At 41.8% G+C, this 15990-nt stretch overlaps 1 long non-coding RNA gene across 2 annotated transcripts; it reads left to right on the top strand.

Annotated features, from left to right (window-relative positions):
* The first annotated feature begins 2378 nt into the window (after positions 1-2378).
* Positions 2379-12650, top strand: LOC135537554 (uncharacterized). 2 transcript variants are annotated; one of them, XR_010455256.1, is made up of 3 exons: positions 2379-2822; positions 9000-11003; positions 11859-12650. It is a non-coding gene; the product is annotated as an uncharacterized LOC135537554 (long non-coding RNA). The 2 variants fall into 2 exon arrangements; XR_010455255.1 differs by lacking the exon at positions 2379-2822 and having other exon boundaries at positions 8168-11003.
* The last annotated feature ends 3340 nt before the right edge of the window (positions 12651-15990 follow it).

Raw genomic sequence — 15990 nt, 5'->3', positions numbered from 1 at the left:
GGTGGTCCTGGTTTACACAGGGACAATAGGTGGGCAGGAGGAAGAATGGTGGTCCTGATTTACACAGGGACAATAGGTGGGGCAGGAGGAAGAATGGTGGTCCTGATTTACACAGGGACAATAGGTGGGGCAGGAGGAAGAATGGTGGTCCTGATTTACACAATTCCTCTTTTTTCTTTAGAGCTTCAGATTGAGATTGTTGTTATTCACCAATATGTTTTTCTTCAGTGTTGCACACTGGGTTCTCCAAGGGAAAACTCCCTCTATTCTCCTCTTGACTGTTGGAGCTCGTTGCTTTTGCTGGGAATTGTCCCCTATTGGTGTCTAGTTTTAGCTGAGTCCCCAGTTATAATCCATGTGGTTCATTTAAAAGTTTGCAAAAATATTAAAAGTACATTTGAAAAAATGTGCTCCTCGACATTTCCCCACAATAGGCTTTTTCAGACAATGGACCAAAAGTAGCCAATCAAAGCCAAAGGAGATGAGCAGCAGCAGCAGCAGCAGCATCAGTGTCTGGAATTCTGGGTTACTATGGTTACTACGTTTACTGAAGATGATGCATTGCTGAACATTTTGTGTGGGGTCCATCTACTGGGAGGTGGTTAACTAGTCTGTATATATAATTTTCTGTGTGGGTCCATCAACTGGGAGGTGGTTAACTAGTCTGTATATATAATGTTCTGTGTGGGTCCATCAACTGGGAGGTGGTTAACTAGTCTGTATATATAAAGTTCTGTGTTCCATCTACTGGGAGATGTTTAACTAGTCTGTGTATATAAAGTTCTGTGTGGGTCCATCTACTGGGAGATGTTTAACTAGTCTGTATATATAAAGTTCTGAGTGGGGTCCATCTACTGGGAGGTGGTTAACTAGTCTGTATATATACAGTTCTGTGTGGGTCCATCTACTGGGAGGTGGTTAACTAGTCTGTATATATACAGTTCTGTGTTCCATCTACTGGGAGGTGGTTAACTAGTCTGTATATATAAAGTTCTGTGTGGGTCCACCTACTGGGAGGTGGTTAACTAGTCTGTATATATACAGTTCTGAGTGGGTCCATCTACTGGGAGGTGGTTAACTAGTCTGTATATATAAAGTTCTGTGTGGGTCCACCTACTGGGAGATGTTTAACTAGTCTGTATATATAAAGTTCTGAGTGGGTCCATCTATTGGGAGATGACTAACTAGTCTGTATATATAAAGTTCTGTGTGGGTCCACCTACTGGGAGGTGGTTAACTAGTCTGTATATATAAAGTTCTGTGTGGGTCCACCTACTGGGAGGTGGTTAACTAGTTTGTATATATAAAGTTCTGTGTGGGTCCACCTACTGGGAGGTGGTTAACTAGTCTGTATATATAAAGTTCTGAGTGGGTCCATCTATTGGGAGGTGTTTAACTAGTCTGTATATATAAAGTTCTGAGTGGGTCCATCTATTGGGAGGTGTTTAACTAGTCTGTATATATAAAGTTCTGTGTGGGTCCATCTACTGGGAGGTGGTTAACTAGTCTGTATATATAAAGTTCTGTGTGGGTCCATCTACTGGGAGGTGGTTAACTAGTCTGTATATTCTACTGATTCATATGGATACCAGTCCATAACATTGGCTGTAAAAGTGGGTAGAAACAGACATATAACTGTAGCTATGTGGTCTTTACTTGAGTGTGTTTCAGCAGGGTGAGGTCAGAGAGATGCTTCCAAGTCACTATTTTTCTGAACTCATAAAATCCTTTACACAATCTGATGGGATGGATGTTCAACCCCATTAAAATGACCATAAGGTCTATATAGAACCGTTAAATTAAGACCTCACTGATCTGTTCATGGCAAAGCAGTTCAATGAATGATACTAATTGATTCTTGAAGAATATAACTAATAAATCATGAGCCTCATCTTGAGGAGTCACCTGTGACAGTATTCATAAAGAGTAGGAGAGATGATCTAGGATCAGTTTAGCCTTTTAGATCATAATGAATCAGATTACATGGAGAGGAGGACCTGATCCTAGATCATAATGAATCAGATTACATGGAGAGGGGGACTGATCCTAGATCATAATGAATCAGATTACATGGAGAGGGAGACCTGATCCTAGATCATAATGAATCAGATTACATGGAGAGGGGGAGCTGATCCTAGATCATAATGAATCAGATTACATGGAGAGGGGGAGCTGATCCTAGATCATAATGAATCAGATTACATGGAGAGGGGGGACCTGATCCTAGATCATAATGAATCAGATTACATGGAGAGGACCTGATCCTAGATCATAATGAATCAGATTACATGGAGAGGGGGGACCTGATCCTAGATCAGCACTCCTCATCTGAGATACTTCCCTGTATTCACCAGGACCAAGAAACCAAACACTTACTGTTGTAAAGTCTAGTAACAGCAGGTGTTTACTGCCGTCTAGTGGAAGATACCAATAAAACACTTTACAATCAGGGTTGTGAGATGGCTGAGTGAAACAGAAAGTAAAGTTGTTCATTTGTACAGGATCCATTTTGAGACGACAGAGCAGAAAACACTATATGGAGAGAAGTACAAATAAAGTATTTGTGAACAATAAAGGACAGAGTTAGAGAATAAATACCTGGAATGACATATTCTTACTAGTTAGTAGATCTCACAGGGTTCTGTCGTCATTATTTTACCGTACACCAGAGACTTCAGGAGGGACGTGATTTCCTCATATGAAAGTGAAAGGGTGTGGTCTACGCCGTTACAAAACAGCTGTTGAAACCGTAGCGCACATTTCTCGGCAACATTAGAAGCGGGATAAATGTGTTGATTTGAAGGACAGACGGACAGACTCTGGTAAGTATTGGCTACATATAACTATTATAAAGTTAGGTCGTAGTCAGACATTCAACAGACAGAGTAGGCTTGAGATATGATTCTTTATCATGCTGACCAACCTGGACCCGTTTTCCACAATGGAATTTAGACTTAACGTTGGGAACGCATGATAAGTGGGAAACGATAATAACAAAATACAAATTGGAGTTTACACTATTTTAAAGATTAAAAGGTGCGTACGTGCTTTTACCCTCCACCCCGTTGATGCGGTGTGGAGCGTAGAGTGCATAGTCCTTTAGTCTCTATGGACCAGGTGGCCAGTTGGTGAGGGCCACAGCATAGTCCTTTAGTCTCTATGGGCCAGATGGCCAATTGGTGAGGGCCAAAGCATAGTCCTTTAGTCTCTATGGACCATATGGCCAGTTGGTGAGGGCCACAGCATAGTCCTTTAGTCTCTACGGGCCATATGGCCAGTTGGTGAGGGCCACAGCATAGTCATTTAGTGTCTATGGGCCAGATGGCCAGTTGGTGAGGGCCACAGCATAGTCCTTTAGTCTCTATGGGCCAGATGGCCAGTTGGTGAGGGCCACAGCATAGTCCTTTAGTCTCTATGGGCCATATGGCCAGTTGGTGAGGGCCACAGCATAGTCCTTTAGTCTCTATGGGCCATATGGCCAGTTGGTGAGGGCCACAGCATAGTCCTTTAGTCTCTATGGACCAGATGGCCAGTTGGTGAGGGCCACACCATAGTCCTTTAGTCTCTATGGACCACGGCATAGTCCTCTAGTCTCTATGGAAAACAGCATAGTCATTTAGTCTCTATGGAACACAGCATAGTCGTTTAGTCTCTATGGAACACAGCATAGTCCTTTAGTCTCTATGGAACACAGCATAGTCCTTTAGTCTCTATGGGCCACAGCAGAGTCCTTTAGTCTCTATGGAACACAGCATAGTCCTTTAGTCTCTATGAGCCACAGCATAGTCCTTTAGTCTCTATAGAACACAGCATAGTCCTCTAGTCTCTATGGAAAACAGCATAGTCATTTAGTCTCTATGGAACACAGCAGAGTCATTTAGTCTCTATGGAACACAGCATAGTCATTTAGTCTCTATTGAACACAACATAGTCCTTTAGTCTCTATGGAACACAGCAGAGTCATTTAGTCTCTATGGGCCACAGCATAGTCCTTTAGTCTTTATGGAACACAGCATAGTCCTTTAGTCTCTATGGAACACAGCATAGTCCTCTAGTCTTTATGGAACACAGCATAGTCCTTTAGTCTCTATGGAACACAGCATAGTCCTCTAGTCTCTATGGGCCACAGCATAGTCCTTTAGTCTCTATGGACCACAGCATAGTCCTTTAGTCTCTATGAGCCACAGCATAGTCGTTTAGTCTCTATGGAACACAGCATAGTCCTCTAGTCTCTATGGAACACAGCATAGTCCTTTAGTCTCTATGGAACACAGCATAGTCCTTTAGTCTCTATGGAACACAGTATAGTCCTTTAGTCTCTATGGAACACAGCATAGTCATTTAGTCTCTATGGGCCACAGCATAGTCCTTTAGTCTCTATGGAACACAGCATAGTCCTTTAGTCTTTATGGAACACAGCAGAGTCATTTAGTCTCTATGGAACACAGCATAGTCCTTTAGTCTCTATGGAACACAGCATAGTCCTTTAGTCTCTATGGAACACAGCATAGTCCTCTAGTCTCTATGGGCCACAGCATAGTCCTTTAGTCTCTATGGAACACAGCATAGTCCTCTAGTCTCTATGGAACACAGCATAGTCCTCTAGTCTCTATGGGCCACAGCATAGTCCTTTAGTCTCTATGAGCCACAGCATAGTCCTCTAGTCTCTATGGGCCACAGCATAGTCCTTTAGTCTCTATGGAACACAGCATAGTCCTCTAGTCTCTATGGGCCACAGCATAGTCCTTTAGTCTCTATGGAACACAGCATAGTCCTTTAGTCTCTATGGAACACAGCATAGTCCTTTAGTCTCTATGAGCCACAGCATAGTCATTTAGTCTCTATGGAACACAGCATAGTCATTTAGTCTCTATTGAACACAACATAGTCATTTAGTCTCTATTGAACACAACATAGTCATTTAGTCTCTATTGAACACAACATAGTCCTTTAGTCTCTATGGAACACAGCATAGTCCATTAGTCTCTATGGAACACAGCATAGTCCTCTAGTCTCTATGGAACACAGCATAGTCCTTTAGTCTCTATGGAACACAGCGTAGTCCTTTAGTCTCTATGGAACACAGCATAGTCCTTTAGTCTCTATGAGCCACAGCATAGTCGTTTAGTCTCTATGGAACACAGCATAGTCGTTTAGTCTCTATGGAACACAGCATAGTCGTTTAGTCTCTATGGAACACAGCATAGTCCTTTAGTCTCTGTGGGCCACAGCATAGTCCTTTAGTCTCTATGGGCCAGATGGCCGGTTGGTGAGGGCCACAGCATAGTCCTTTAGTCTCTATGGGCCAGATGGCCAGTTGGTGAGGGCCACAGCATAGTCATTTAGTCTCTATGGGCCAGATGGCCAGTTGGTGAGGGCCACAGCATAGTCATTTCGTCTCTATGGGCCAGATGGCCAGTTGGTGAGGGCCACAGCATAGTCGTTTAGTCTCTATGGAACACAGCATAGTCCTTTAGTCTCTATGGAACACAGCATAGTCCTTTAGTCTTTATGGAACACAGCATAGTCGTTTAGTCTCTATGGAACACAGCATAGTCCTTTAGTCTTTATGGAACACAGCATAGTCCTTTAGTCTTTATGGAACACAGCATAGTCCTCTAGTCTCTATGGAACACAGCATAGTCCTTTAGTCTCTATGGAACACAGCATAGTCCTTTAGTCTCTATGGAACACAGCATAGTCCTTTAGTCTCTATGGAACACAGCAGAGTCCTTTAGTCTCTATGGAACACAGCATAGTCCTTTAGTCTTTATGGAACACAGCATAGTCCTTTAGTCTCTATGGAACACAGCATAGTCCTTTAGTCTCTATGGAACACAGTATAGTCCTTTAGTCTCTATGGAACACAGCATAGTCCTTTAGTCTCTGTGGGCCACAGCATAGTCCTTTAGTCTCTATGGGCCAGATGGCCGGTTGGTGAGGGCCACAGCATAGTCCTTTAGTCTCTATGGGCCAGATGGCCAGTTGGTGAGGGCCACAGCATAGTCATTTAGTCTCTATGGGCCAGATGGCCAGTTGGTGAGGGCCACAGCATAGTCATTTCGTCTCTATGGGCCAGATGGCCAGTTGGTGAGGGCCACAGCATAGTCGTTTAGTCTCTATGGAACACAGCATAGTCCTTTAGTCTCTATGGAACACAGCATAGTCCTTTAGTCTTTATGGAACACAGCATAGTCCTCTAGTCTCTATGGAACACAGCATAGTCCTTTAGTCTCTATGGAACACAGCATAGTCCTTTAGTCTCTATGGAACACAGCATAGTCCTTTAGTCTCTATGGAACACAGCATAGTCCTTTAGTCTTTAAGGAACACAGCATAGTCGTTTAGTCTCTATGGAACACAGCATAGTCCTTTAGTCTTTATGGAACACAGCATAGTCCTTTAGTCTTTATGGAACACAGCATAGTCCTCTAGTCTCTATGGAACACAGCATAGTCCTTTAGTCTCTATGAGCCACAGCATAGTCCTCTAGTCTCTATGGAACACAGCATAGTCCTCTAGTCTCTATGGAACACAGCATAGTCCTTTAGTCTCTATGAGCCACAGCATAGTCCTCTAGTCTCTATGGAACACAGCATAGTCATTTAGTCTCTATGGAACACAGCAGAGTCATTTAGTCTCTATGGAACACAGCATAGTCCTCTAGTCTCTATGGAACACAGCATAGTCCTTTAGTCTCTATGGAACACAGCGTAGTCCTTTAGTCTCTATGGAACACAGCATAGTCCTTTAGTCTCTATGAGCCACAGCATAGTCGTTTAGTCTCTATGGAACACAGCATAGTCGTTTAGTCTCTATGGAACACAGCATAGTCGTTTAGTCTCTATGGAACACAGCATAGTCCTTTAGTCTCTGTGGGCCACAGCATAGTCCTTTAGTCTCTATGGGCCAGATGGCCGGTTGGTGAGGGCCACAGCATAGTCCTTTAGTCTCTATGGGCCAGATGGCCAGTTGGTGAGGGCCACAGCATAGTCATTTAGTCTCTATGGGCCAGATGGCCAGTTGGTGAGGGCCACAGCATAGTCATTTCGTCTCTATGGGCCAGATGGCCAGTTGGTGAGGGCCACAGCATAGTCGTTTAGTCTCTATGGAACACAGCATAGTCCTTTAGTCTCTATGGAACACAGCATAGTCCTTTAGTCTTTATGGAACACAGCATAGTCGTTTAGTCTCTATGGAACACAGCATAGTCCTTTAGTCTTTATGGAACACAGCATAGTCCTTTAGTCTTTATGGAACACAGCATAGTCCTCTAGTCTCTATGGAACACAGCATAGTCCTTTAGTCTCTATGGAACACAGCATAGTCCTTTAGTCTCTATGGAACACAGCATAGTCCTTTAGTCTCTATGGAACACAGCAGAGTCCTTTAGTCTCTATGGAACACAGCATAGTCCTTTAGTCTTTATGGAACACAGCATAGTCCTTTAGTCTCTATGGAACACAGCATAGTCCTTTAGTCTCTATGGAACACAGTATAGTCCTTTAGTCTCTATGGAACACAGCATAGTCCTTTAGTCTCTGTGGGCCACAGCATAGTCCTTTAGTCTCTATGGGCCAGATGGCCGGTTGGTGAGGGCCACAGCATAGTCCTTTAGTCTCTATGGGCCAGATGGCCAGTTGGTGAGGGCCACAGCATAGTCATTTAGTCTCTATGGGCCAGATGGCCAGTTGGTGAGGGCCACAGCATAGTCATTTCGTCTCTATGGGCCAGATGGCCAGTTGGTGAGGGCCACAGCATAGTCGTTTAGTCTCTATGGAACACAGCATAGTCCTTTAGTCTCTATGGAACACAGCATAGTCCTTTAGTCTTTATGGAACACAGCATAGTCCTCTAGTCTCTATGGAACACAGCATAGTCCTTTAGTCTCTATGGAACACAGCATAGTCCTTTAGTCTCTATGGAACACAGCATAGTCCTTTAGTCTCTATGGAACACAGCATAGTCCTTTAGTCTTTAAGGAACACAGCATAGTCGTTTAGTCTCTATGGAACACAGCATAGTCCTTTAGTCTTTATGGAACACAGCATAGTCCTTTAGTCTTTATGGAACACAGCATAGTCCTCTAGTCTCTATGGAACACAGCATAGTCCTTTAGTCTCTATGAGCCACAGCATAGTCCTCTAGTCTCTATGGAACACAGCATAGTCCTCTAGTCTCTATGGAACACAGCATAGTCCTTTAGTCTCTATGAGCCACAGCATAGTCCTCTAGTCTCTATGGAACACAGCATAGTCATTTAGTCTCTATGGAACACAGCAGAGTCATTTAGTCTCTATGGAACACAGCAGAGTCCTTTAGTCTCTATGGTCCACAGCAGAGTCCTTTAGTCTCTATGGAACACAGCATAGTCATTTAGTCTCTATGGAACACAGCATAGTCCTCTAGTCTCTATGGAACACAGCAGAGTCCTTTAGTCTCTATGGTCCAGACGGGGAAAGAAACTGTTCAGATGGACGTCTATAACATCCAATCACAGACTCCCCAGATGAGGCTCATGATTTATAAGTTATATACCTCTTAATATGTACATATATTGTCTTTATTTAAACCAAGGTAGTTTGAGTTAGTAGTGATGAAGTTGCAACTGTCAGCTGCTGTAAACCTGTGACAGTATTCATCGGAGAGCTGATCTCAGATCAGTTTAGCTGTTTAGTTTTTTATATCATAACGATACTGCTGCAAACCTGTGACAGTTTTCATAGGAGAGCTGATCTCGGGTCAGTTTAGCTTTTTATATCATAATGATTCTGTTGTGAAGTCTGGTTACAGCAGGTGTTTACTGCCATCTAGTGGAAAATATTTTAGTTTTATTTAACTTTTTTTTTTTACTTGGCCAATTGTGCGCCACCCTATGGGACTCCCAATCATGCAGCCTGGATTCTAACCAGGTACTGCAGTGACGCAAGAGGCGAGACTCTGCCCCACTCGGGAGGCGGCTGAGCTGAAACAGAAAGTAAAGCTGTTATTTTGTACAGGATCCTTGGGGAGATGACAGGACCCCCCACTGTGGTAAAGGTTGCTGAGAGAGATACCAGGACCCCCCCACTGTGGTAATGGTTTCTGAGAGAGATACCTGGACCCCCCACTGTGGTAAAGGTTTCTGAGAGAGATACCTGGACCCCCCACTGTGGTAAAGGTTGCTGAGAGAGATACCTGGACCCCCCACTGTGGTAAAGGTTTCTGAGAGAGATACCAGGACCCCCCCCCAACACTGTGGTAATGGTTGCTGAGAGAGATACCTGGACCCCCCCCAACACTGTGGTAATGGTTGCTGAGAGAGATACCAGGACCCCCCCCCCCAACACTGTGGTAATGGTTGCTGATAGAGATACCTGGACCCCCCACTGTGGTAAAGGTTGCTGAGAGAGATACCTGGACACGCCTGTCTCACTGCAGTTCCTGATCCAGAAGAAGATGGGGTCTCACCAGGTGCGGTGGTGCAGTGTGGCCCTCCTCTGCGTTAGCACAGGAGTGCTAATAATAACAGGAGGTTGTCCTCTTGTGGGAAAACTGACAGAGGGAGAGACATGTCCCAAGCCAAAGGGGACATCACCGGCCCAGAGTAGTGGCCCAGAAGTAGATGGTAATGACAGAAGGAGTCCTGAGCATAAAGGACTAACACAGGCCTCTATTAGAGGCCCAGAAGTAGATGGTAATGACAGAAGGAGTCCTGAGTCAAAGGGGCCAATGCAGGCCTGTAGTAGTGGCCCAGAAGTAGATGGTAATGACAGAAGGAGTCCTGAGCAAGAAGGACCAACACAGGTCTGTAATAGTGGCCCAGAAGTAGATGGTAATGACAGGAGTCCTGAGAAAGAGGGACCAATGCAGACCTGTAGTAATGGCCCAGAAGTAGATGATCATCGTAGAAGGACAGCCCTGCTGGAACCTCACAAACATGAGGACAATTTGCTCTTATCTAAAGCAGAAATGGTTGCCAACCTGCCCTCCAAAGAAAAGGACTGTTGGGTGTGTGGGATGGGTCCGGTTAAGGTAGGGGCAGGCTTGCCCCTTATGGGAGTCCCAATCGGAGTGAACTTTACTATAGCATTGGCAGGAAAAATACCTTTTTATACTATGACCAACAATGTTAAGGTATATAATCAACCCAATGTATCCTATTACTTGAGGCCTGGTAATGTCTCAATCCCGCCCATTTCAGTGGCTGGGGTGATGACTGCCCCTTGGTGTATTAGAGGATATGGAGATCACCATTTGGGTGAATTGAAATGTAATTGTACTATGAATCTTAATGGATCAAATGCTTGCAATTTAACAGTAATACAGGAGAATGGTCAGGCAGATAAGGAACCATTTAAAATGTGGGTTGACAAACATAGCACAACTCTGAGAGGAGCCCCAAATGGCACCTATTGGCTGTGTGGTAAGATGGCTTACTATAGCCTGCCCTCGAACTGGGGAGGTACTTGTACTGTTGGGTTTGTGGTGACAGCTATGAGAACCGTTCCAAATAATGAGAGGGATCTGATGGCTCTGTTTAGAGACTACAAACTTCCTGGAATGAGGAGAGATAACGTCACTCACGCTGATGTCACTCACGCTCAGATACCTGCCTCCAGGTTCTTTGGTGTGTTTTTCTCTGGGTATGGAGTTGTATGTGCCCTAGACCAAATCCATGACATCTCTAGACACATAGAGAACATTGGCAATGCTAGTAGAAATGCCCTGGAACAATTGAATGGGGAACTAAAAAAATTGCTTAAGTTAGCTCTGCAAAACAAAGAGACTCTTGATTATCTTCTGGCAGGTCAAGGGGGCACTTGTGCAATCATTGGGGATGACTGTTTTATTTTTGTTCTCCCAGATCACTCTTCTAATGTGACTGATCTTGCAGAATATATTGCCACTGCGGCTTAGAAAAATCCCCCCAAACCAGAGTGGATGCTTGCAACTTGGTTGGGATCCCTGTTTGGAAGTTGGGTTGCAGCGGTGGCTGGGCTGCAGCGTGTGTTTTATGCTTGGTTTGCATGATTATTATTAACTATATATTATTATGTTTTATGCTTGGTTTGCCTGATTATTATTAACTATATATTATTATGTTTTATGCTTGGTTTGCCTGATTATTATTAACTATATATTATTATGTTTTATGCTTGGTTTAACTGATTATTATTAACTATATAGTATTATGTTTTATGCTTGGTTTGCATGATTATTATTAACTATATATTATTATGTTTTATGCTTGGTTTGCCTGATTATTATTAACTATATATTATTATGTTTTATGCTTGGTTTGCCTGATTATTATTAACTATATAGTATTGTGTTTTATGCTTGGTTTGCATGATTATTATTAACTATATATTATTATGTTTTATGCTTGGTTTGCCTGATTATTATTAACTATATATTATTATGTTTTATGCTTGGGTTGCATGATTATTATTAACTATATATTATTATGTTTTATGCTTGGTTTGCATGATTATTATTAACTATATATTATTATGTTTTATGCTTGGTTTGCCTGATTATTATTAACTATATATTATTGTGTTTTATGCTTGGTTTGCCTGATTATTATTAACTATATATTATTATGTTTTATGCTTGGTTTGCATGATTATTATTAACTATATATTATTATGTTTTATGCTTGGTTTGCCTGATTATTATTAACTATATATTATTATGTTTTATGCTTGGTTTAACTGATTATTATTAACTATATATTATTATGTTTTATGCTTGGTTTGCATGATTATTATTAACTATATATTATTATGTTTTATGCTTGGTTGCATGATTATCATTAACTGTCGGGCTGTATCACCGCCTGGTACGGCAACTGCTCCGCCCACAACCGTAAGGCTCTCCAGAGGGTGGTGAAGTCTGCACAACGCATCACCAGGGGCAAACTACCTGTCCTCCAGGACACCTACACCACTCCAGGACACCTACACCACCTCCAGGACACCTACACCACAGGAAGGCCATAAAGATCATCAAGGACAACAACGACCCGAGCCACTGCCTGTTCACCCCGCTATCATCCAGAAGGCGAGGTCAGTACAGGTGCATCAAAGCAGGGACCGAGAGACTGAAAAACAGCTTCTATCTCAAGGCCATCAGACTGTTAAACAGCCACCACTAACATTGAGTGGCTGCTGCCAACACACTGACTCAACTACAGCCAATTTAATAATGGGAATTGATGGGAATTGATGTAAAATATATCACTAGCCACTTTAAACAATGCGCTTTAATATAATGTTTACATACCCTTCATTACTCATCTCATATGTATACGTATATACTGTACTCTATATCATCTACTGCATCTTTATGTAAACATGTATCACTAGCCACTTTAACTATGCCACTTTGTTTATATACTCATCTCATATGTATATACTGTGCTCGATACCATCTACTGCATCTTGCCTATGCCGCTCTGTACCATCACTCATTCATATATCTTTATGTACATATTCTTTATCCCTTTACACTTGTGTGTTTAAGGTAGTAGTTTTGGAATTGTTAGTTAGATTACTCGTTGGTTATTACTGCATTGTCGGAACTAGAAGCACAAGCATTTTGCTCCACTCGCATTAATATCTGCTAACCATGTGTATGTGACAAATAAATTTGATTTGATTTGATATTGTCCTGCCAATAGCCCTGCTAACAGGCAAGTCTATTGTTCTGCTAATAGACAATTTGATTGCTCTGCTAACAGCTCTGCTAATAGACAATTATATTGTTCTGCCAATAGCCCTGCTAATAGACACGTCTATTGTTATGCTAATAGACCTGCTAATAGACATGGCTATTGTTATGCTAAAAACCCTGCTAATAGACAAGTCCATTGTTCAGCTAATAGCCCTGCTAATAGACACGTCTATTGTTCTGCTAACAGTCCTGCTAATAGCCAAGTCTATTGTTCTGCTAATAGCCCTGCTAATAGACAAGTCTATTGTTCTGCTAATAGTCATAATGGAACTGTACTAGTATTTTCCAGTAAGCAACTTTACCTTCATTGGACAACCTTGTTCCAATATTTCTGTAATTCAGTGATATTGATTCCCATAGTAATTAATTATGTATCCATAACGAAATATACAGCTGCATTTTGAAAGAATATTTGTATCATTATCTTATTAAGGAAAGCATAAAGATGCTGATGAAGACATACAGTACAGCTTTAAAGGACATTTTGCGGTTGCATGAGGTCACCCACACGCTCTTTAAACATCAGGATAATGTAGCATTTCAAGCATTTTGAAGATAGAATCCGACTCCATTTGGTTACTTGGCTGCAGTCTGACAAGTAAACACAGCCTGCAGTACATACTGTAGAAACACAGCCTACAGTACATACTGTAGAAACAGCCTGCAGTACATACTGTAGTAAACACAGCCTACAGTACATACTGTAGTAAACACAGCCTACAGTACATACTGTAGTAAACACAGTATACAGTACATACTGTAGTAAACACAGTCTACAGTACATACTGTAGTAAACACAGCCTACAGTACATACTGTAGTAAACACAGCCTACAGTACATACTGTAGTAAACACAGCCTACAGTACATACTGTAGTAAACATAGTCTACAGTACATACTGTAGTAAACACAGTCTACAGTACATACTCCAGTAAACACAGCCTACAGTACATGCTGTAGTAAACACAGCCTACAGTACATACTGTAGTAAACACAGCCTACAGCACATACTGTAGTAAACATAGTCTACAGTACATACTGTATTAAACACAGCCTACAGTACATACTGTAGTAAACACAGCCTACAGTACACACTGTAGTAAACACAGCCTACAGTACATACTGTATTAAACACAGCCTACAGCACATACTGTAGTAAACACAGCCTACAGTACATACTGTAGTAAACACAGCCTACAGTACATACTGTAGTAAACACAGCCTACAGCACATACTGTAGTAAACATAGTCTACAGTACATACTGTATTAAACACAGCCTACAGTACATACTGTAGTAAACACAGCCTACAGTACATACTGTAGTAAACACAGCCTACAGTACATACTGTATTAAAAAACACAGCCTACAGCACATACTGTAGTAAACACAGCCTACAGTACATACTGTAGTAAACACAGCCTACAGTACATACTGTAGTAAACACAACCTACAGTACATACTGTAGTAAACACAGCCTACAGTACATACTGTAGTAAACACAGTCTACAGTGCATACTGTAGTAAACACAGTCTACAGTACATACTGTAGTAAACACATCCTACAGTACATACTGTAGAAACAGCCTGCAGTACATACTGTAGTAAACACAGCCTGCAGTACATACTGCAGTAAACACAGCCTGCAGTACATACTATAGTAAACACAGCCTACAGTAGATACTCTAGTAAACACAGCCTACAGTACATACTGTAGTAAACACAGCCTACAGTACATACTGTAGAAACAGCCTGCAGTACATACTGTATTAAACACAGCCTACATTACATACTGTAGAAACAGCCTGCAGTACATACTGTAGTAAACACAGCCTACAGTACATACTGTAGTAAACACAGCCTACAGTACATACTGTAGTAAACACAGCCTACAGTACATACTGTAGTAAACACAGCCTACAGTACATACTGTAGTAAACACAGCCTACAGTACATACTGTATTAAACACAGCCTACAGCACATACTGTAGTAAACACAGCCTACAGTACATACTGTAGTAAACACAGCCTACAGTACATACTGTAGTAAACACAACCTACAGTACATACTGTAGTAAACACAGCCTACAGTACATACTGTAGTAAACACAGCCTACAGTACATACTGTAGTAAACACAGCCTACAGTACATACTGTAGTAAACACAGTCTACAGTGCATACTGTAGTAAACACAGTCTACAGTACATACTGTAGTAAACACAGCCTACAGTACATACTGTAGAAACAGACTGCAGTACATACCGTAGTAAACACAGCCTACAGTACATACTGTAGTAAACACAGCCTGCAGTACATACTATAGTAAACACAGCCTACAGTACATACTCTAGTAAACACAGCCTACAGTACATACTGTAGTAAACACAGCCTACAGTAAATACTGTAGAAACAGCCTGCAGTACATACTGTAGTAAACACAGCCTACAGTACATACTGTAGAAACAGCCTGCAGTACATACTGTAGTAAACACAGCCTACAGTACATACTGTAGTAAACACAGCCTACAGTACATACTGTAGTAAACACAGCCTACAGTACATACTGTAGTAAACACAGCCTACAGTACATACTGTAGTAAACACAGCCTGCAGTACATACTATAGTGAGCACAGCCTACAGTACAGTATGTAGTGAGCACAGCCTACAGTACATACTCTATAAACATGCCAGTACCGCCTGGCTCTGGACCAACGCATCAGCTGTCTCCTGTATTTCCAATGAGAATTTTCAAGCCGTCAATTCACTGATGAATGAAGATTATGAGCGATCAGCAAAGTCCATCTGTAATCTGTATGGCATCATGGCACATCAACATCACTCTAATCACAGTCAGAAGACAGTAGAAGAAACTGGAGTGGACTCATGGAAAGGCTCAGTAAGATATATATATATAACTGGAGTGGTCTTACTCCCAATCCAAAGGTTGCATGTTCAATTGTAGTGCTAGAAAGTTTTTTGAAGTATTTTTTAAAGCTTTTCCAAACCTTAATGCTAATCATAACCATTCGTAATTAATGCCTAAACGTACATTAAGTTTTAGTTTCACGTTTGCCGGGTTTGTCTGACAGCTAAAATATGGCAACACCTGGTGTTATTAAAACATGATGGTGTAATTCTGCTACTGCAGTTACACAACCTGGTGTTATTAAAACATCAAGCCATGATATGATTCTGTTACTGCAGAAACACCAAAGGGTGTTATTAAAACATCAAGCCATGGGGTAATTCTGCTACTGTATTACTAATATC

Source organism: Oncorhynchus masou, unplaced genomic scaffold (genome assembly GCF_036934945.1).
Source record: "Oncorhynchus masou masou isolate Uvic2021 unplaced genomic scaffold, UVic_Omas_1.1 unplaced_scaffold_814, whole genome shotgun sequence".
NCBI lineage: Eukaryota > Metazoa > Chordata > Actinopteri > Salmoniformes > Salmonidae > Oncorhynchus > Oncorhynchus masou.
Note: the sequence above shows the minus strand (reverse complement) of the source record. Positions and strands in the feature narration are given on the sequence as shown.